At 42.1% G+C, this 21968-nt stretch overlaps 1 protein-coding gene and 1 pseudogene across 4 annotated transcripts in view; one reads left to right on the top strand and one right to left on the bottom strand.

Moving 5' to 3' along the window:
* SMAD1 (SMAD family member 1) overlaps positions 1–21729 on the bottom strand; it is a 72808-nt gene extending 51079 nt beyond the window's left edge. The window contains exon 1 of one of the 3 annotated variants that reach the window (XM_021719283.1): positions 21658–21729. The gene's annotated coding sequence lies outside the window, so the exon portion shown is untranslated. Of the gene's footprint in view, positions 1–21346 lie in introns of all 3 variants that reach the window. The other 2 variants (XM_008071513.1, XM_008071514.1) reach the window with 2 other exon arrangements.
* LOC103274044 overlaps positions 10791–21968 on the top strand; it is a 27069-nt pseudogene continuing 15891 nt past the window's right edge. The window contains exons 1-3 of the transcript XR_002482734.1: positions 10791–10853; positions 14788–14934; positions 21574–21779. The product of XR_002482734.1 is annotated as a nucleophosmin-like (transcript). The remainder of the gene's footprint in view (positions 10854–14787; positions 14935–21573; positions 21780–21968) is intronic.

Below are 21968 nucleotides of genomic sequence, written 5' to 3' on the forward strand. Positions count from 1 at the left end.
CTTCTGATGTCAAACAGTGAAATAAACGTGAGCTAAAAGCAAGTAAGGTAATTATTTACCCAATTATTCCAGCTCAGGGTTGGTTGTGGGTGGCCAGAGCCCATCCCGGCAGCTCAGGGCACGAGATGGGAACCAGCCCTGGAGAAGGGTCATCCCATCACAGGGCGACTCACACAGAACCCACACCCACACTCACTTAGGCGGGGACCATGCAAACACGCCAGTTCACCCCACACGCACATCTTCCGGATGTGAGAGGAAACAGGAGTACCCAGAGAAAACCCACACGGACATGGGGAGGACATGCTAGCTCCATATGGGCAGTGGCCCCAGCTGGGGATCAATGTGGTTTTTTTCTCTCATCAGCGTGGTAACAAAACGACACTGAATTAAACGGGGTTTCTTGAAGGATCTGCTGTACTTGTGTTGTTCGAGGAAACTGGTGAAGGGCCTTTGCATTCCTTTTTCCTAGTTTAAAATAGCAGTTAGCCCTTAACTTTCAACATTTCTCAATCTCAGATGAGTTAAATACAGCTAAATAAAACTCACCACTAACCAAAATAAGAAAAAAATATCCTAGAACAAAAAGAAAAACAAAAATGGATAAAGCCATTTCTAACATACTTTTTAAAGTACAATACTTAACAGCACTGCTAGAAAGTCAGGCTACAGTGAACCGTACTTCAACTGAGTCCTCAGTGGGGGAAGTATATTTTACCAAAATTCCTGTCCAAGAAAGCCACCTGGAGATCCAAGGAGCTCCCAGAATGCTGCCTGGGTCAGTTCACAGCAGAGGACAGTCTCCTGCCACAAATGCCCAGAAGTCAAATTCCACCTGCTGAGCCTTTTTTGGTCACTTGCAAACTTCCCAACCTTCCAAACACGGAACAAGAATGCAGGATAGTTTCCCATTTCTTCCATTAAACATTTTTTTCCAGAGATTAATTTTCCAAATCTGAGCCAACTGGGGGGCTGGAAGCGAGGGACTGACTGAAGCTCATGAATGCCTATCTATAGTAATGCAGTAAGGTAGGCATTACTGTCTTTAAAGCACAGACACTAACAGCCAGTCTTTCAGATGTGACTTAAGTGGCATGCTAACAAGAGCAGCAATGTGGTCTCTCAGCAGTGCTAAGTGAGTGGAAACATTAGGAATCAGAAAGAAAAAGAATAACATGTAGACTTGGAATTTCAGCTTATCACTTACGACTTGTAAGTTCGTTGCAAGCTGTGACATTTCAGCTAACCGATTTCAAAAGTAGCATCCCCTTGATGAAAAGGAAGCAAGGTATTTATAGATGTCACAATGACATGAGTCTCTAAGATATAACTGTAGTTTAGATATTTAGATGAGCTAAGTATACTATTCGACATATCTTCATTGTATTAGAAAATTCTTTAAGAGAAGAATTTTTTCCGGTTCTGCTCTACATATGCAAATCCTACCATCCAGACAAATACAGACTACTCATAGGGCACCTGGTAATTTTTTTTTTAAGTCACAGAGACTCCATATAGAATAGCAGGTGTCAGTTCTGTTTTGTCTCATTAGATGATTACTTGCTTAGTTAAGCAGACTGAAGGCACTTAAAAGTTCTTACTGTCCCCAACTTCAACAAACTTGGCTTTTCTACAACTCCGTGCCATTTCCTCTAAAAGTCATATCACATTCCTTAAGCTCACTGAACCCGCATTCTCAAATTCAGGCTTGTTATGGAATACTGTCCTCAGGACATGGTAGTCCTTCAAGATAGCTCTTTACTACCTCACCCTGATGAAGTCCATCATCCACATTCACATCAATTCAGACACCGTAAAGACTCCTCAGGCCTGCAGGTGCTCACTTCTCAAATACAAGAAAGACTGAAGACCAGAAGCATCTTAAAATTTAATTTTATTGACTACCCAAGGAAAAAGTCTACAGTAGTAGTTTCCTAGAGGAAAAAAACTATTCTCTTTGAGTCACTGTTATTCCAAAATAGCAATTTTACAGATTACAAAGAATGTTGAATGGGGTAAATTTCCATAAGTGGCCAGTTATGAATGATTTATCATCAATAAACAAAATCGTTTAACTGAGCTACTACCTTATGCAAGCACTATACTGGTTTTTTTTTTTTTTTTTTTTTACAAACATTATCACATTGAATCCTTCAAGGTCTAATATAAATCATGATCTCAATTTTACCAATAAACTTGAGTCTCAGAGTAACTTTCTCAAGACCACATCCTAGTGAATGGCAAATCTACATTTTTAAATCAGTACTGACTGATACTAAAGTTTGTTGATCAGGTTAAAAAAAAAAAAAGTAATTCAAAACCCCAAATTCACAGAAGAAAATGGAATCAACTACAGGGGGAGAAAAACTCTTCCTTTTATTTATATATTTTTTAAATCCTGCCGTACTTTTTATTTTTTGGAACATATTCTTCTCTCTCCACTGATCTCACAGGTGCTGTTTATGACAACAAACATGCACATCTGGAGGGGTGAACCAACAGCCACAAAGCAGGACAGCCTGAACCCTCTCCCTATATTTAGATCCTTCAGCTCAGCTCCTAATTGCATAATTTAATCAGGACCCTCTAGAAGGGAAACACATCCATATTCATCACAGGCATCAAAGGAAACATCTTTACAAGTTATATCCTTTTACAAACCAACATATGGTCTCACGCCACTCTCCCAATTGTTGAACTCCTCCTCTGGGAAGAGCATGGAATTTTATTTCTTTTTATCACTTGAAAAAATCACTTCCCTCCTAATTCAGTAAAACTGGGTGGAGGCCACTTCCTCCACAGGTGAGAGAAATAAAACTTGTTGATCTGTCAGTGTCAGGAATTTTAAAGTTAACCATTTAGTTTACCTATTTTCAAAATGGAAACAAAAAGCAGACTAAACTCAGTATGAGAAATCAGGGCACAGTCTCCAGATTTTCAAATAAAACCCCTAAACTTTTTTTGTCATTTTAAAATGGTTTCTAACTTTGAAAACAAGAGTCCTTAACTAGAAAAGGCTTGAATCGCAGCTCTTCACTTAATACTTGACGAAAAACAACTTCTGAGCCTCAATTTGCTTTTCCACAAAATTTTGATATCATCACTGATTGTTATAAATATTAAATATGAATATGTAAGGTTGATTTGAAAAGTGTAACACTCCGAAAAAGTATTTTATTAACAGAGCAGTTTCACAAGCCTAATTTTAATACTTAGTATGTACCCCAAAAATGAAGTTTATATTCTAGTTTTGTCTGTTTAATGAAATTCTGACTTTACAAAAATAATAAAAGAAAATGATAAAAAGCAAAACTGATAACCACTACAGTCATACAATTCATTCAACAAACACCTACCAAGTGCCAAGTAGTTAAGCGCTAGGGACAGCGCTGAAAAGAGAGACCATACAGGTTTTCAGAGTGCCTGCTTACATGGGGCCTCCATCCTGGTGGTCAAGGAAGGCCTCACTGAGAAGGTGACATCTGAATAGCAGCACCCTGAAGAGGGACATCTGGGGAAGTACATTCCTAGCGAGAGAAGAGCAAGTAAGTACAAAGGCATATTTGGCAAGAATGTGCCTGAAATGTTCAAGGAGCTGTAAGGAGCCCCCGCGGTGGCTGGAATGGAGGGAGTGAGGGGACAGTAACGGGAAATGAGGTCAGAGAGGTGATGGGACAGACACACGGGGGACCCCAAAGGACTTTCTAGCTTTTGCTCCAGATTAAGTTGGGACCCTCTGGAAGATGTGAGCAAAGGGGATGCTATGATCCCACATGCAGCTGAACAGAATTACTATGGTTTGTTGGGGTGAGAACAGACTGAAAGATGCGGGAATGGAAGTATGGAGACCAGTTAGGAAGCTCTGGCAATTAAGGTACAAGATGATAAAAATTTGGACCATCTGGCACAAGTTGTCAGATTCTGAATATTATGAAGGTACAGACATGAACAAATAACACTGTAGTGCTTATATAAAGAAAGAAAAGAAATAACCATCAAGTTGGGGAAATCTGTTTAATTTTTAGAAGTAGAAGACCCCATATTATGAGACAATGAGATTTAGTTTTGTTTTTCATTTTTTCTCATTTTTGACAGAATCTTTCTAGCCAGAGATTGAGTATTTGAGGCGAAGTCAAAGGCATTGCAGTCCTCATAATTTGTGACAAGAGTACTGTTGATATCCCTCATCCAAAATGCTTGGGACCAGAAGTGTTTCAGATTTCGGAATATTTTCACATACATAATGAGATTATCTTAGGGATGGGACCCAAGTCCAAACATAAAATTCATTTGTGCCTATTTGTATAAATGTGTATATACCTTATATACATAACCTAAAGGTAATTATTTTAAATAATTTTGTGCATGAAACAAAGTTTTGACTGTGGTTACACTACAACCCGTCACATGAGGTCAGTTGTAGATGTTTCCACTTGTGGCGTCACATTAGTACCCAGAAAGTTTAAGATTCAGGAGCATTTCGGATTTGGGGATTAGGGATGCTCAACCTGTAGTATAAAGGGAGTAACAATTAGGAGTTAAACCTTGTAGGAATTAGGGTGAATGATGGGGGGGGGCAGAAAAAGACTACCAAGCTGGATGTTTTTATAGAGGAAGGAAGAAGGATGGTCAGGAGGTGGCAATGAAGAGGTGTAAGAGTTAGGAGAGTTATGAAGAAAGCAGCATCCTCGGATGAGCATACACAAAGATCAACATTCAAGGATATTCATATTCTAAATAAACTAGATGTTGGGCCGGACATGGTGGTTCACACCTGTAATCCCAGCACTTTGGGAGGTGGAGGTGAGAGGAGTGCCTGAGTCCAGGGGTTCCAGACCAGCCTGGGTAACTTGGTGAGACCTCATCTCTACAATCAATCAAAAAATTTGCTGGGCGTGAGGGCGCATGCCTGTGGTTCCAGCCACTTGGAAGGCTAAGGCGGAAGGATCTCCTGAGCCCAGCAGGCCGAGGCTGCGGTGGCCTCACTGTACTCCAGCCTGGGTGATAGAGTGAGACTCTCTGACTCAACGAATAAATAAATAAATAACCCAGATGTTGAGCAATAATGAAACGATTAAATAAATTATGGCTTATTCAGCTATGACACAACTGCTAAAAATGAAAGGAAAGAAAGATGAACTTCCATGAAAAGAAAGTCATACCATAATTGTTCAGTTAAAAGAAGTAGCAGAACAATGATCCCCTTTTAAAACACAAATAAAAACAAAAACAATCTATGTATATAATGCCCATTTTTAAAGGTCCGGAAAGAAATGAACAAAACTAAACAAGTGGTTCCCTTTAGGAGTGGGCTGGGAGCAGGAGCTGACCACTTTTACTTTTAACCAATTACTGTTTTCAAATTTAAGATGCCAATCATAAAAGTAATACATAAAAACTGACAGTAGGTAAGAAATTTACTCCCCACAGCTCTAGAAGACAGCACTATAACCAAGAGGTGGCAAGACTTATCTTCTCATAATGGAAAAGCTCATCAAAAGTGTATCTAGGCAGCATGGAATACTGTTGAACTGGGATTTTCCAGAAATGTATTCCTGTATACAGGGTTGGAATATATGACCTCATTCTGGGTGCATATGATATGGATGGGAATGGAATGTACTCTTTATTAAGTAATTCAGCCACATGATCAAAAAATGCAATTTTGCAAAATGGCATATTATACCAAAAAAGTAGGTTTCCTTCCCATTTTAGTGCCCTAGTTCCCTTTCCATTAACAATGCGAACATCCATCAAATTTTCAGCGCATACATTTCTTATCAAAAACTTGTTCTAACCATACTGAGGACACCAAAAATGGGGGAGAATGGAGGTAGGTTAATGTTCAGAAATTACCTACAGGGAATGATGATCACTATCTGGAGACTATCTGGGGAATTTGGCCACCTGAGACCTAATCCCCACCACCACATAAAATGTCCTTTCGACGACTACACATGAGTACCCCTGAATCTAAAATTTTAAAAAAAGCATTTTTAAAAATGTGCTATATTACTCAAATATCTTCAAGAGGAACTTGGTCGTGTTCTTTTTCGCATTATATAAATCTGTACTTGAAAGAATAACGTCTAAAAATTAGAGTAAATATAATCACTGAAACAAACACTGAGATGGGTCAGATTTCACTCTCTTCCACACGACAATCAATAACAGTCTGTTTCCGTTTGCCAAAAACTGTACTGGCCTTGCACACGTTCACTTGGCTACCTCAGAAAAGAAACTGAACAAACAGCAGCAGCCCTCTCCCAGAATGTCAGTGCTCCCTCCACCTAAGAGCTGAAAAAAGCAAATGCAAAGTTTCCCATTGGTCTTAGAGAACGAAGGCTTCAGACAGAAGCACTCATCACCTATGGATTTAGGTGAAACCTGTACTATAAACCTAGACCTTTTCTACTTCTGATCATTTGTTCAGTCCCGTCCTTTTTTTTTTTTTTTTTTTGAGTTGGAGTCTCACTCCATCACCCAGGCTGGAGGGCAGTGGCACACTCACGGCCACCCCAGCATCGACCTGCTAGGCTCCAGCGATCCTTCTGCCTCAGCCTTCCAAGTAGCCAAAACTATAGTCACACACTACCCACGCCTGGCTAATTCAGTCCAGTGTTATCCACTAACTTCCCTACAGCAACTTATTTACCAATCAGAATGGAGAGACCCATACAGTCCTCTGAGGTTCAGAACCCATGTTCTCCACCTTTACATGCTCAATTATTAAAAGAGCTTTAGTATCCATTAACTATTGATTGATTGATTGAGTTGTGGTCTTACTCTGTTGCCCAGCCTGGAGCATATGATCATGATGACCACGGCTCATGCCAGCTGCAACCTCCTGGGCTCAGGTGATCCTTCCACCTCAGCGACCCTCGTATAGCTGGGACTACAGGTATATACCATCATGTCTGGCTAATTTTTTGATTCCTTTAGAGATGAGGTTTTGCTATGTTGCCCAGGCTAGTCTCAAACTCCCGAGCTCCAGTGATCCTCCCTCCTCAGCCTCCCAAAGTGCTGGGAGTGAGCCACCATGCCCAGCCCAAGTCTTGAATCTTTAATAGGCATGCACCTGTAGTCCCAGCTATTTGGGAGGTTGAGGTGGGAGGATAGATTTAGTCCAAGAGTTTGAGGCTACAGTGAGCCATAACTGTGCCACTGCACTCCAGTCTACACAACAGAGCCAGATCTCAACTCAAAAAAAAAAAAAAAAAGGTTCAAAAATTGCTGTGGAACATCTATAAGTGGATGACAGCTCTAATGGTTTGGTTAGATAAAAACGTACAAAGATAAACATTTTGTTATATAAATCATTCTTTCTCTTGGAATTCATAGTATAGGCAAAAAACAGATTTTTGAAGAACACATGAGACATCCCAGTTTGAAAGCTCAGCAAAGCTGTATCATCATTAACTACCCATTTTCAAGTGTCACGTAGGTGCTCTATGGGAAACACTACATAAAAGTGCGCCCATGGTCTCCACAGATCTTCAGCACAAGTCCAGCCATCCTGCAGTACACAAGGGGATTAGCTCCAGGGCGTCCTCCATTCCAGAACCCACAGTGTACTCGGGTCCTCCAGACAGCCCTGGGGAACCTTCATACAGATAAGTGGCCCTCTGAATACTGGGTTTCACATCCCACAAATACTGTATTTTCTATCCTCTTTTGGTTGAGAAAAAAATCTGAGTATAAGTGGACCTGCCCAGCCCTGTTGGTCAAGGGTCAACTGTATTCAGAAAGAAACAAAATGCATCCTTATATCATCACCATCACCACCAGGCACCGTTCTGAGCCTTTAAATGTATTAAATAGAGATCCCAATCTTTACAAGAATCCTATATAACAAGTACTAATTTAGAGATGACAAAACCGAGGTATGGAAAGGTTCCAGAACCTGCCCAGGCCACCCCGCCACTGCCCATGTCCTTAGTAACCTCCTCCCCTGCCTTGACACAAGGCAGACAGACCAACGGGCAAGGATGGACTTTCAGTTTTTTTTTTTAATCTTTCCAACTCCTTTCCTTCCCTTCCCAATTTATTCATTTTTGTTGCTTTCCTTCTTGGTATCTTCCCACTTTCCCAGAACACAGAAAAACCAAGAGTTTTACCAGGCAGCAGTGACACAATTAAATAGACGTGAATGTAAAGAGCTTAGAATAATGAAAAGCTATAAGCTATAATTCAACAAAATGTAAAAAAATTGGCAACAGTACTTCACACCAACAGCCCATGGATGTGTTTAAATCTTAATAATCCTGTTCTTATGAGTTTGTGGAATATTAAAATTAAACTACTTTTAAGAAATTTCATTTTCTTTACAATCCCACTGATTAAAGTCCTTTATTGAAAATATAAACAAAACAAAATAAAAATTACTGGATAATTTTCCTTTTCTTGATGTACTACTTCCAGTCAAGGCTGGGCTCGGTGGCTCAGCCTGTAATCCCAGCACTTTGGGAGGCTGAGGTGAGTGGATTGCCTGAACCTGTGGGTTCAAGACCAGCCCGGGCAACTTGGTGAGACCGCGTCTCTACAATAAAAATCAAAAAATTAGCCGGGTGTGGTAGCACATGCCTGTAGTTCTGGCTACTTGGAAAGTTGAGGTGGAAGGATCACCAGAGCCCAGCAGGTCAAGCCTGGGTGACCGAGTGAGATTCCAACTAAAAAAAAAAAAATACTTCCAGTCAAGCAAATGTAGGGATAAAGAAAATTTAACTGAAGGACCCTTCTTCTATTCGTTTTAATGCCTAACGCACAGCTTGAAGTCACTCTGCTACCTATAGATAATGATCAAAAACAGTACTCTGTGCTCAGAGGATCTGGGCTGAGAGAGTGAGAGTGGAGAGAAAGGCACAACAGACCTTGTGCGGGGTGGCGGGGACAGTGGGCAGGACACACCACTGCCGTGATCCTGGTTCCTGAGCCCCCTTTTCAGCTCTACTTCAAGGGTTTCAACTTGAGTTTACAGAATGTTTAGTATCCCCGGCCTCTACCCACTAGATGTCAGTTGTAACCTCCTGGCCCCCCTCCCAGTTATGACAACCCAAAATTTGTCTAGCATTGCCAGGCGAACCACTGCTCTGTCCTCCCACACTCATCCTCTCCCTTGCTCTTCGTAATCTGAGCACTCCAGGACTCAACGGCTTTATGGAACTCTGCTTCTAGACTCCTGGGCTCAAAGACTTGCCGATTCCTTCACAAAGGGAAAGGAGCCAAATGCACCTACCCTTTCTTTCTATCTCTTTCTCCTCAAAGAACTTCAGCAAGTGTTCCATGCAAAACAGGCAATCCTCAGCACCAAACCGGTGTGTCTGAGCACCTACAACAGGAATCACACAGAGCCAGGTGATACAGAGTGTAAAAGAAATGGTTCAAGCCGGGCTCGGTGGCTCAGCCTATAATCCTGCGCCTTTGGGAGGCTGAGGTGAGTGGATTGCCTGAGCCCGCGGGTTCGAGACCCGCCTGGGCAGCGAGACCTCATCTCTACAATAAATCAAAAAATCAGCTGGGCGTGGTAGCGCATATCTGTAATTCCGGTTACTCGGAAGGCTGAGGCAGAAGGATCGCCGGAGCCCAGCAGGCGAGGCTGCGGTGGCCGGGAGTGGCCACTGCACTCCAGTCTGGGCGACAGAGTGAGACTCCAACTCAAAAAAAAAAAAAAAAAAAAAGAAAAGAAAAGACATGGTTCATGCCCACAGTGCGCTTACAACATACCATACTGTATTTCCTGACATATTTTTAAAAGTATCAAAATGAAAAAACTCACTCATCAAGTAGGGACTGTGTGTTAGCCAACAGTTCTTCTTATTGCTGAATGTTAACAATACTAGTATTCCCTGCGGTACTTTTTAAAAAACTCTCCACCATAACCCTTCCAAAGGATGAGCCCCGGCACTTTTGTGGTGGTGGCTGTTCATGTGACTCTGACGAGCAGATCAGGGAGAATCACTGTGTTAGGCATTGTGCTAACACAAAGATCATAAAATCACTGTCCCTACCCTCAAGGAACTGGGCTAAAAGTTCATAAGATAACTGTAATAAAAGGTATTAGCAGATGCTCAACTAGACAAGCAGGTTTGATTGTCCCTCAGAGTTACAAGATCCTCAATGCAGGTCCCACACTTAGGCTCCCTTCTCCTAACTGGACCAAACTGGATAAGAAATACACTATGGATATAAGTATAAATGTGAATACAGACACTCAAAACCTTGCCGAAAGAACGAACTCAACTAGAAGTGGGCCGGAGACAAAAGCTCTACCAATTGTATCAGACTTCTTTCCCAATCCCTTGATTTTGAAACACGAACCCAACCGTAAGTGAAACACCTTCACACTTATAATCTCCTCCTACCGATTGCTTCTTCAAGGCAGAAAGAAATCATGTACACATTTCTCTATCCCTCCCAAAGCATAGCCCAGTGCTGGATGCACAATAGGAATGCATGGGATATTTGCTGGATGGGTTACCAACTCAACCAAAAAACAAAAGAAAAAAGCAGGAACCCACAGTGAGGATGTACCCTGATTTTTAAAGGAGGCTTTCCTAGAATACAGATAATCTCAGCCCACACAATTTGACAAAACTCTTCAGTGTTTAAATGCAAATAAATGCTATATATAGTTTTTGTGCCAACATTTAAATGATAAATTAATTTTGTTCACAGCTAACAGAAAAAATATTTAAAACCAATCAAACATTCCCTCAAGCTTGAATAAACTAAATAGAAGTCCTGAGCACACAAACATAAACACAGGGAAAATAAAGAGGTTGTTATTAATTATGCTGGACTGCAAAGCCAGCAATCGGCAAAAAGCAAAACAGGAAGCTGTCACAGATGAAATGGTAAGTTACACACAATCAGCTGTATAATTTCAAAAGCAACAGTCCCCATATCGCCGTCCTCTTTCATGCAAACCTACCATCTTTATAAAATTAAGACCCATTTTCTGGCATTCATCCTCCATCTCTAACTTAGCTTAAACAGCTTGCGTGACAGGTCTGACCAATGCATGCCACTCAGAAAGGACTTAAGGACAGGCAGTGGATACCAGCAGGCCCAAGTGAGAGCCCACAAGTGAAATGTTAAAGCCTTTTTGTGTGTGTGTGTATGCCAACTTTGAAACAGTCGCAGATCATTTAAAAGAAAGGAAATGGTAAGACAGAATATGCAGACAAATTATGATGCTGTTTAGTGGCTAGGTAAGAACCCACTTAATGCTGAGGTAAGACAACATAATTCAGTTAGGTAAGGATCCTACCAATAACCAGCAGACTCAGGCTCATTCTCTTATGGGTAGCATATAAAAAGCCTTTTAAACCTGTGATACTGTAAAATATATATTTGGTCTTCGACCCTGCTTCCTGGCATACAACTCCTAAAATCCCTGGAGACTCCAGAGTGATGTTTTTTTGTATGCTAATGATAGACTGATGCCTGGCAGCCTCTCGATTCAGGACAGAGGCTGGTCACTAGAAAGATCAAGGCAAAATAGAGTTGAGAGTTTCAGCCCCACCCTCCAGCCTCCGGGGAGGGGAGATGGGCTGAAGGTTAAGCCGATCACCAATGGACAATGGCTTAATCAATCATGCCTACTTGATGAAGCCTCCATGAAAACCCAAGAGAACAATGTCCGGAGAGCTTCTGGATAGCTGAATACAGGGAGGTTTCTGGAGGGTGGTGCACTCAGGGAGGGCATGGAATTTCTACCCCTTCCCCCACACCATGCCCTACACATTTCTTCATCTCTAGACTTTTTGACATCCTTTATAATAAATCAGTAAATGTAAGCTTCTCTGAGTTCTATGAGCCATTCTAGCAATTTAATCGAATCCAAAGAGAGAGGGTTGTTGGTCAGCAGAAGTTCCAGAGGCCCAAACTTGTGACTGGTGGGTGGGCAGACTTGTGGGACTGAGCCATCAACTTGTGGAATCTGAGGCTGTCCCCAAGGTAGATAGTATCTGAAATGAATTGACTTAGAGGACATCCAGCTGGTGTACGCTGCTTGCTGTGTGGGGAAAAGCTCCCACACATTTGGTCACACAAGTATTTTGGGTTGATCGCTGCAGTGTGAGAGCAGAGGAAAAACAGTTTGAGTTTTTCCACCAACAGAAAACCCATGACCACTATTATTCTTAAAAGAAAATCTGGAAAATCAAACACTGATGCCTAACTTTAACATTTTTTTTAAACTTTATATGAGGCTTTACTACATGGGGGAACTTTTCTCACTTTATTTTAATACCTCATAAACTCGTCCATGTGAATAATCAAAACCATATTCTAAGACTATCACTGTGCCTCACACACCAATGAGTAAATGCCACTATAAAGTCTAGTACTGCAACTCAGGTAGGAGAGAAAGGAGTCTATTTCAACAAACTCTAGCAAGCACTGGCATCTTTTTTAAAGGTTCATCAGTGACACCAGAGGGCTGAGAAACTGTATAACTGATAGCCTCTGAAGGGCTGGGAACACCTCACATTATTATTATTATTATTATTATTGAGTCAAGGTCTTACTCTGCTGCCCCAAGTTGGAGTGCAGAGGTCCGATCACTGCAGCCTCAACCTCCTGAGTAACTGAGATTACAGGCACATATCACCACACTGACAGCAGTATTTCATCTGTTTGTGAATTGCTTGTTAAAGTACTTTGCCAATTTTTCTACTGGGGTGGTGCTTCCTATTGATATAAAACTTTCTTACAAAGAACAATTACTTGTTGCAAATCTGTTATCTGTCTTTCAGGTTGTGTTTTTGAGTATGTTTGGTCACATAAACGCTGTCAAGTCTATACAAATTTTCCTTTATTGTTTCTGCCTTTGGAGCCACATTTAGAAGGGCTGTATAGCTATTAATAGTACTCCCCCAATGGCATAAATCAATCCCCCATCCTTTTAACACTATGACAAGACTCCATTCCAGAATCTTTCTGTACTAAGTACGTATTGCTTTAATAAAAAAGAAATTAGTCAACAGTAATGAATGCTGTAGGAAAAGCCATAGATGAATTCGATATATATATATTTAAAGCTCTGGGCAACTTAAATAACTTTTAAATCATTAAAGAGATTCTTCTCTTAGTTCAATTTCTATACTTTCCTTGGAAACTTTTATCTTAAAATGTTAGGGAAACATTCTACAAATTCCCAGAATTGATACTTCACGCTTTCATTACCAGGATTCCCACCACTTACCTCTTCTCAGTGCATCTAGTCCATCATAACCTTGTAACTCCCTTATCTAGGTTAGACTTGATATGGCCCTCATTAACATTCTAGACTTTTTAAAAAATGATGATTTTTATAAACAGCTAACATTTTCTGAATGTTCATTATAAGCCAGGTCCTATACTGAATCATGTATGTATTCTGTACCTCACTACTGTAAGACCCGTGTCCTCCCCTTCCATTTTAACACCTCTGAAACCAGTAAGTTTAACAATTAATGGTGTGTCATGTTTAACTGGCAGTGTTTTCCTCACTAATACCTGAAATAATGTCTTACGATCAACAGCATCCCAGATCAGACGGAATATGGAGCACTCCTGAGCCCAACACTGTTCTCCCCATTCCTCAGATGAGGGAGGTACAAAAGTGAATGGCAGCTTTCCCAACGTTATAAAGCAAGTATTGTTGATGCTTGGACTTGAACCCAGGCAATCTGACTCTAGGGCCTCATCTCGGAGCCACGTGTTCTCCTAAGCCCACAGGCCACACAGGGATACCAGAAGGCACCGACTGGTACCTCTCCTGCAGTGCCATCAAACTCCACTCTAGACTTTCCGCCAACTGGTCAGAATCTAAATTCCCCATAGATCGCCTGGCACACTACCTACCTGCTGTGGCTCCTCCAAAACGTCTCCAGCAATCCCAAGCCCCCCTTACAATCTGCTGAGTCCCCACCTCACCATCTGGGTGAAGGGTCTTGCCTCCGACAACACTGGGAAACCAGCACACTGGCAGGAGCTCGACCATGGGCTTTCCTCTTATTGGACGCATTCTTTCTTTCTCAGACAACTCTCCCTCCTTACCACGGTCAATACTTTGTCACCTGTGCTCCAGATCACTAATGGCGCCATCTGTAACTGCTCTGTCCATTGACTTCCTTTTCTCAACCTTCGAATATGAAGAAGTCTCATCTATTTTGAATAACAAATCACTTGAGGGAGTGTAAGCATCTATTTTTCACTTCTTAACACACACTGCGTCTTCTCCAAAACTGGATCACCTGATTATCCAACTTTTTCTTCTTCACCCTGAACCGTACATTTCCCCCTTTGAACCTGCCTCCGGAATCTCTCTTCAAGGGCTTCCTGCTGTCACCACTCCGACCCCACACCTTTCTTCCAGTCTCTTCTTTTGTCTACTTAAAGTCAGCCTCTTCCTCTTCCTAATTCCTAACTGTGGGTTCCAATGCAAGGCCCAGCCCACCAGCTCTCCTCCCCTTCGGGGGTTCCCTCACCCACTAGATGGCTGCCAAGAGTCTACAAAGCCTCAAATTCAACATGTCAGTTCTGACTTATCATCTGCATTATCCTTTGTCCTTCTGCAACCAGTTCTTGCCTATTCTGAAGTAATGGCTTTATTAATTTCCCAGCCACTGAGGATGGACACTTAAGGATAACCTTTTACATCTTTCTCATGACTCTACAGCCATACAATCACCAAGTCTTCGTGGGTTTTTTGGTCCAGAAAAACTCTTCCGTGTCTGTCTTCACCAGAGGTTTGTCATTACCTAGATAACTCAGAGCTCTCTTATTCACCTTCTGGCATAGGCTCTGCCCCTCCAATCCAAATTGCATGTCCAAGCGCCCTTGGTGACTTCCCGCTGCTTCCTCACTCAGGCCCTGCAGCCCCCTGCATTCTCAACAGACTTCACTCTTCTGCACGCCGCCTCCACCCTGTATGCTGGACTCCCTCAGGTACACCCACTGAGGCCAGGCAATGGCTCACTAGCACCTTGAGCTGCGCTGTTGAATGATAGTCACGTGTGGCTGCTGAAACAAACCAATTAAAACAAAAAAATGTATTTCTTCAGTCGCACTGGCCATACTTTTTTTTTTTTTTTTTAAAGCCAAAGTTTCACTCTGTTACCCAGACTGCAGTGCCGTGGTACATCATGGCTCACCACAGCCTTGACCTCCTTGACTCAGGCGATCCTTCTGCCTCACCCTCCCAAGTGACTGGGACTATGGGCATGTGCCACCACACCTGGCTAATTTTTTTCGTAGAGACAAGGTCTTGCTCTGTGGCCCAGGCTGGTCTCAAACTTCTGGGCTCAAGCAATCCTCTTGCCTCGGCCTCCCAAAGTGCTAGGATTGCGGGTGTGAGCCACTGTGTCTGGTCCACCAGCCACATTTTAAGTGCTCGACAGCAACCTGTGGACATGGCTATTGAGCCCGTGCAGACTAGGAATATCACTGCTGAAACCCGAAGGACCAGCACTGCTCGCAACACTCGTGCTAACCTCCCAGGTTTTCCACCCCCTACTCTGCCTGCAGTGCCTCTCTCCCTTCCACCTGTGCAGACCCACACCGCAGGGATCCTCATGCCAGCTGTCTGCATAGGGTGCCCCTAGGTTAACTTGTAACAACTCTTACAAGGTTGTTGCATTTAATTTTTCATTTCTGTGTCTTCTCATTAACTCATGAGCCTTTTGGAACTAATAAATATTCATAGAATAAATGAAGCATATACTTACAAGAATACTGCACCAAAAGTATCAAATAAGGGGCTATTTAATATCCCTCTTCCTAAAAAGATCTGCTTCCTTTCAAACTAAACAAACAAAAGATCTCGCATTTAGCTAACTGAATGACTGAATTTAATGCCTAATTATAATAGTTGAAAGATAATTAGTCCCTTTTTTTGGTGTGGTGTTTGAAGCTGAAGGGAAAAAAAGCTATAAAGGTCTGACATACCTCTACTTTGCATAAGCACACCACAAAGAAACCACAAAAAATAGAAAACAAGAAGAAAACAGATGAACAGTTTGAGTAACCTAACAAATCTCAGATTGTAGGGGAAAATATCCATAATTCAGCAACCCTAAATAAATAAAACATTTTAAAAATGTATAAAGATATATTCTGAATGAGTAGACAGGTCCCTATGACCCCTTCTTCCCAAACAGGCCATAATGAATATTCATTTACACCCTGGGCTCAAAAGTATATTGATATATAGTTAACAATCATAAAAAAAAAAAAGTCTCATGTTCTTTAAATTTAGGCCTGTTGTCTCGAAAAAACTGGTTAAGAAATCAATTCACCATACCACAGACCTGGGTGGGTTCTTATAAAATAATAAAGCTTCTTTTTCAAACACTAGGAACAAAGGAGAGATTTGGGAGAATCACCAGGTAAGGACTTCCTCAAACCTTAGAGGATTTAATGCTTGATTTTCAAGAGGGAGTTTTCTCTGTAGTTCTGATTTGACCTTACAACAAAAATTACAAAGATGCTAAACTGTTCAAATACTGCAGTTCCCAGTAACTTCCTAAAACGGATGCAGTCACTAGAGTAGAACTGTTTGTCTGAAAGATAGCTTTCCTTATGCAAATGAATGTTCTAGAAAACCTGCTCATTTCTGTAAGTCAGCCAATAAGAGCTGTAAATGTAGCTTTTCTGCATAGGGGATTAACTGTATAACTCTAAAACTGACACCATTTTAATAATGCACACCAAAATGAATGTTTTAATTTAGCTTTTAAGTAATTACATTCGTGCTATTTAGCTTTGCCCCCCCTCCCCTTTTTTTTTTTTGAAGGAAGCTAGAGCAGAGTGTTAAAAACACTTCAGGTATTTTTGCTGCAAATCAACTGATGGATCGACATATCAGACTGAATATTTGTACTACCAGATGATAGCTGAAAAGGAATATAGTCAAGAGATTCAGTTTGGGCAAAGAGATACCCTATTTGTTATCAAAGCATGCCCTGAAATCGTGGTACCAAAAAGTACAGAGAAGTGCCAGAACGTCTCATCAACTTCAAAGTTGAGATCGTGTTATGACTTAATACCTCTTTTCTTCACCTTTTTCTCTTTAGACCTGCCCAACCCTCTCCTTAATAACCCCAGCTCCTCCCCTAAAGACACTAAACCTTAGCTTTTGGTTAAGAATGTGAATGTTTTTTAGAGCCAAAAGAGGAGACTGGTGTATTTTGCTATATGTCAGACTTCCTGATTTAATTTGAACTTTACACAATCTTGGATCCCCCACTTCCTAAAAAGGTCCTGTTGATTAAATTAGACATAGGGCTCTTCTTCTTCTCCATCTCCAGAATGAAAAAAAGAATCAATTTTAATCTGTAGAAAACAAACATCTCTCTACGGCTGTCAGATTTGATTCCTACTTAGCCCAAACAGTGTTAGGTATAAAAAATCAATATCATGCCAAAAAATTCTTCTTTCCTCCTCTCCTCAAATTACATTGGATATGCTCAGACTAGCAGGAACGCAGTGAGTGTGATGGGAAAAAAAACCAACAAGTGGGCACTTAACACTAAGAGAGATCCAGGTCCTGGCTTATTCCTCCCCCACCCAGTCACCAGTTGGGTGACTGGACCAGCTGGTTATCTCCTCTGGACCTCAGATTGTGCACCTTGATACGTACCAACCAGATTAGAAAATCTTTAAAGCAGCTGTCAATGCTAAATATCTCTATTCTCCTGAAAGTAAATTACAGATCTTAATGTTTATGAAAGCACTTGGCAGAACAGTCCCATGGATGTGCTTCACCTGGAAAGATCATGCAATCTGGGTACTTAGGTGTTACACACAAACTCAACAGGGCATATAAACATTTTTGGTTATGAGGATGGGAATAAGCAGAAGATACAAGACTCATAGTTCAACAGATTCCTAAACAGCCCTGAGCAAAAAAATGGGAAAAAGTTAAGAAGAATGGAATTGTAAAATATTATACGAAAGTAGACATTAAGTGGTTTAAAAAAAAATTCCCCAGACATTTCCAATGAACTATTCTTATCTCAAGGTCAACTCAGGGAAGACAAGACTAATTTTCACAAGACAGATAAACTGAACTCCTATAACATCCCTCATAAGTAACATCAGCATGTGATTATACAGGAAAATGCAAGAGGAAAGTGGTGGGAATTATGCAGAAAAGTAGAGATAAAACTAACTAACTGGGCTTTTGAATGCATTACTTTTATGTCAGACTTGTTCTTCAAATTATGTGCTGCTTAGGTATGCCTTGACATTATCTTTTCCTTTCTTAAACACTTACAAAAGGACAACAGAGGAAGAAGATTATCCAGAAAAGCATAGCAGGAGGTACATTTATCTAATGGCACCCCAAGTAAAAGCAAATATGTCTATACTGGCATAGTAAAGCACAGCAGAGCAATGACTATTAGAGTATTCTAGATGAAAGACCAAAAAAAGAGAGTTAAGAACAAAGTTGCCTGGTTCATATCCCAGTTAAGATTATAAAACCTAACCACTCACTAGTTACATAGCCTGAGGCAAAACACTGGATCGCTCTGGCCTCAGTTTCTCAACCTGTAAAATGGGATAACAAGCCAGGCTCGGTGGCTCAGCCTGTAATCCCACTTTGGGAGGCTGAGGTGAGTGGATTCCCTGAGCCCGCGCGTTCGAGACGCACACGGGCAACTTGGCGAGACCTCATCTCTACAATAAATCAAAAATTAGCTGGGCTACGCATGCCTGTAGTTCCAGCTACTTGGAAGGCTGAGGCGGAAGGATAGCTGGAGCCCAGCAGGTTGAGTCTGCGGTGGCTGGGAACGGCCACTGCACTCCAGTCTGGGCGACAATGTGAGACTCCAACTCAAAAAAAAAAAAAAAAAAAAGGGCTAACAACAGTACTTAGGGATATTCTGAGGCTTAAATGAGATATGAGTATTATAAACAATGCCTGGCACAAACATTCAGAAAAAATTAGCTGTACTTATTCCTTTTGCTCGATGCTCTAAATCAAATTAGGATCCATGACACTAACGATACATCAGATATACAGAAAAGTCAATCTCCTTTTATCCAGGAGCTTCAACTGTCACTTCCACGCTGTTTTTTAAATTTTAAACAGCCAGTTATTAGGAAAATCAGATGATAAGTGTCTTTTTCTCTTTCACCCCACAAACTCATTAGCAGAGGAAACAAGGGAAAAGAGAGGTCAAGTTCCGGGAGCAGCATGTCTAGAAGGATCTTCTGTGAGGAGGGAGCGTGCGTAGGTCCACACTGTCCAACATGGCAGCCACTAGCCATAGGAGGGAGCGAGCCTATGTCCACAATGTTCCACATGGCAGCCACTAGCCACAGTAGGAGGGAGTGAGCCTATGTCCACACTGTCCAACATGGCAGCCACTAGCCTATGAGGCTCCTGAGCACCTGCGATGTGGCTAGTGCTGGAAAAAGGAAGGTTCATTCCTATTGAGTTTAAATTTAAATAGCCACATGACTATGGCTACCTCAATGGACAGCAAAGCCCTAGATGAGCCACACACTGAACAAGGATAGTCAGAAATAAGCAGAAAATACGGGTCTTCTTTTCCTGAATTGTTCACACGTTCAATTCAAATATCTTTGTTTTTAGTGGAGGCCTGGCAACCATGACTAGTTAAAGAAATAACATGTCAGCTGATACATCAATACAGTGCAAACTCAGTGGTAATAAAAGGATCAGAGATAAGAAGTATGTGCTCTTCTGATATTTTAGAAGGTCCCTAAGGCCAAGTTAAATTCAGGCTCGCATGAAGCACGGTTCAGTACACGGATCAGAGCTGCAAAGGTTCTTACCATTACCCCAAAGCATCTGTCTCTCCAATGCCAAATGAAAAGCGACTTATACAATACAGATTGAATATCTCTGCATTTATCTTCAGTTTTTTCCCCCCAGAAATCCAGTTCTGTGAGCCTCTCCTTTTTTCAGAAACAACAGTTCCCAGCCATTCCAGCCTTTCCACTATAAACAAAATCCATGCACCACCCATATCTGAAGTCTAACGCCAGACTCTTGCTTAGCTGCCCCTGTAATATGGTTTAATTATGATGACTGAACTAATAGGCTGACATCATAGACTTTTACAGGCTGACCCCATGTCATCCTGATGTATCATTTTGCACCAGTTCAGTGCTGTAAATCAATTTAAGATCTCAAGCAGGTTGAAAAGGCTGGTAATGATGCTTTCTCGGCCGTCTCTGGAGACTCTACATTATACACAACTTACATTATTTATAAAGCCTCAATGATGCCTCCATTAGCCTTGTAAGACTACACAAATGAGATTTTTTATACACACACACTTGGCCTTGATAATGTAGGCTACTGCAACTTAAACATGCTTGTCTAATTACACACAAGTTACTTATTTTTCCAATCTATTGAGTTATTAGATTTTAATTTAACCCAGAATTGCTAGAAACCAAAATTACAAACTGAAACTTAGTTTTCAATTAGTAAATGTAATAAATGTAGTTGGGAAAACGAGACTTACTTCCTCTCAATGCTTTAATGAACTCAGTAGAAACACAATTACTTAAATTCCAAGAAGTGCAAGAGGTCAACATTTGTAATTCCCTAAAAACTGTCACTTCTCTAAAACACAAAGGTCATCAGCTCTTCAAGGATATAAAACCAAAGGATACTGCAATAGGAAAAACGTATTTAGTTACCTACCTATGGTCGTACCCTACAAACTAAATCAAGGACAAATCCCTACCCTCAGAAGAAACCTGATCCTGCCTAGATCCACTGCAGGCTCTGGCATCACCCACCTCCAGAAAAGCATCTCTCAGGACCCCAGTTACAGTTTCCCAAGAATTGCAGCATTACACAAACGGTGCACCACCTGCACAGAAATATCAAATAACTGCGAATGGGAGAGAGGGCGAGGGGAGGACAAACACTTTAATCAGAACAGCACATTTAGGCCTGGCACCTACATCAAACTAACAGGGATGCAAAACTATTTACGCCGATTAAAAATGCTGGGGCAGTGAACATTGGGTCTGCCTCCATTCCTTCTGAACCGAGGCTCGCCCACCTCCAGTACAATTTCAAGCGGCCATTCTAAACACGATGAAAAGCCACCACCGGCAGGGAACAGTCTTCCCATTGTGTTACTGAGGTGTGAGCGCGTTATCCACGACAGGCAATTAGCGCGAGAGATGTTCTGGAATAAAGGCATTCTGTGGTTTAGCCACGGAGGGTTTGAGCAACAGGAAGACATCACAGAAACCACGCAACTTCGGTGTCACGCCACACACTCTGAAACTTCAGACCTAATGGAAAGGAGGGAACGCTCGGGTTGGGGAGGGGGCGCGGGAGAAGGCCGGTTGTCACAGCACTCACGAAAAGGATGCTTTCTCGGGAGACGGTTCCCAGACGGGCCTCGCTTTCCAGAAGGAGAGCGCCTTCCTGGCTATCGCGTCCAGTGCCTTTCAAGATCGCATGCGCCTCCACATAAACAAAAGCCGCAGCTACTGTGGTTGTGAGATCTGGCAGGCGTCGGTTCCTCCTCCCTCCCTCAGGCACATCAAGGAAACCTTCTTCTCCCTTGAAGCTTCATATGCCTCCAGCGACGAGAAAAACAAGCCCACGTCTGTCTCCCTCACGCCCACCGCCCCCACCTTCCCACAGAAACAGCCCCGAGAAACACTAACAAAGACAGGGAGCGGAGTCGAGGCACAGTTGTTCGCGGCGAACTCACGAAATACACAGGCAGTGAGGCAATCGAATCCGGCAAAGGGAAAGGAATGAGACGACACTGGGAGAAGCGGGGGGTGTAGGCGGAAGAGGGGGAATTACGCGCCGCCGCCAAACCTTTTAATACGTTCGAGGGAATTTCGGTGCGAACTTTCCTTGACCTCGACCCCAAAGCGCCTCGAGGAGGCAGAGGAGGGAGGCCGCGCGGGATGCGGAGGAGCCCCGGGTGTGTCCCCCGCCCCGGCCGGCCAGACCCGCTCCGCCGGGC

Source organism: Carlito syrichta, unplaced genomic scaffold (genome assembly GCF_000164805.1).
Source record: "Carlito syrichta isolate Samal-C Ts95f unplaced genomic scaffold, Tarsius_syrichta-2.0.1 Scaffold314352, whole genome shotgun sequence".
Lineage (NCBI taxonomy): Eukaryota > Metazoa > Chordata > Mammalia > Primates > Tarsiidae > Carlito > Carlito syrichta.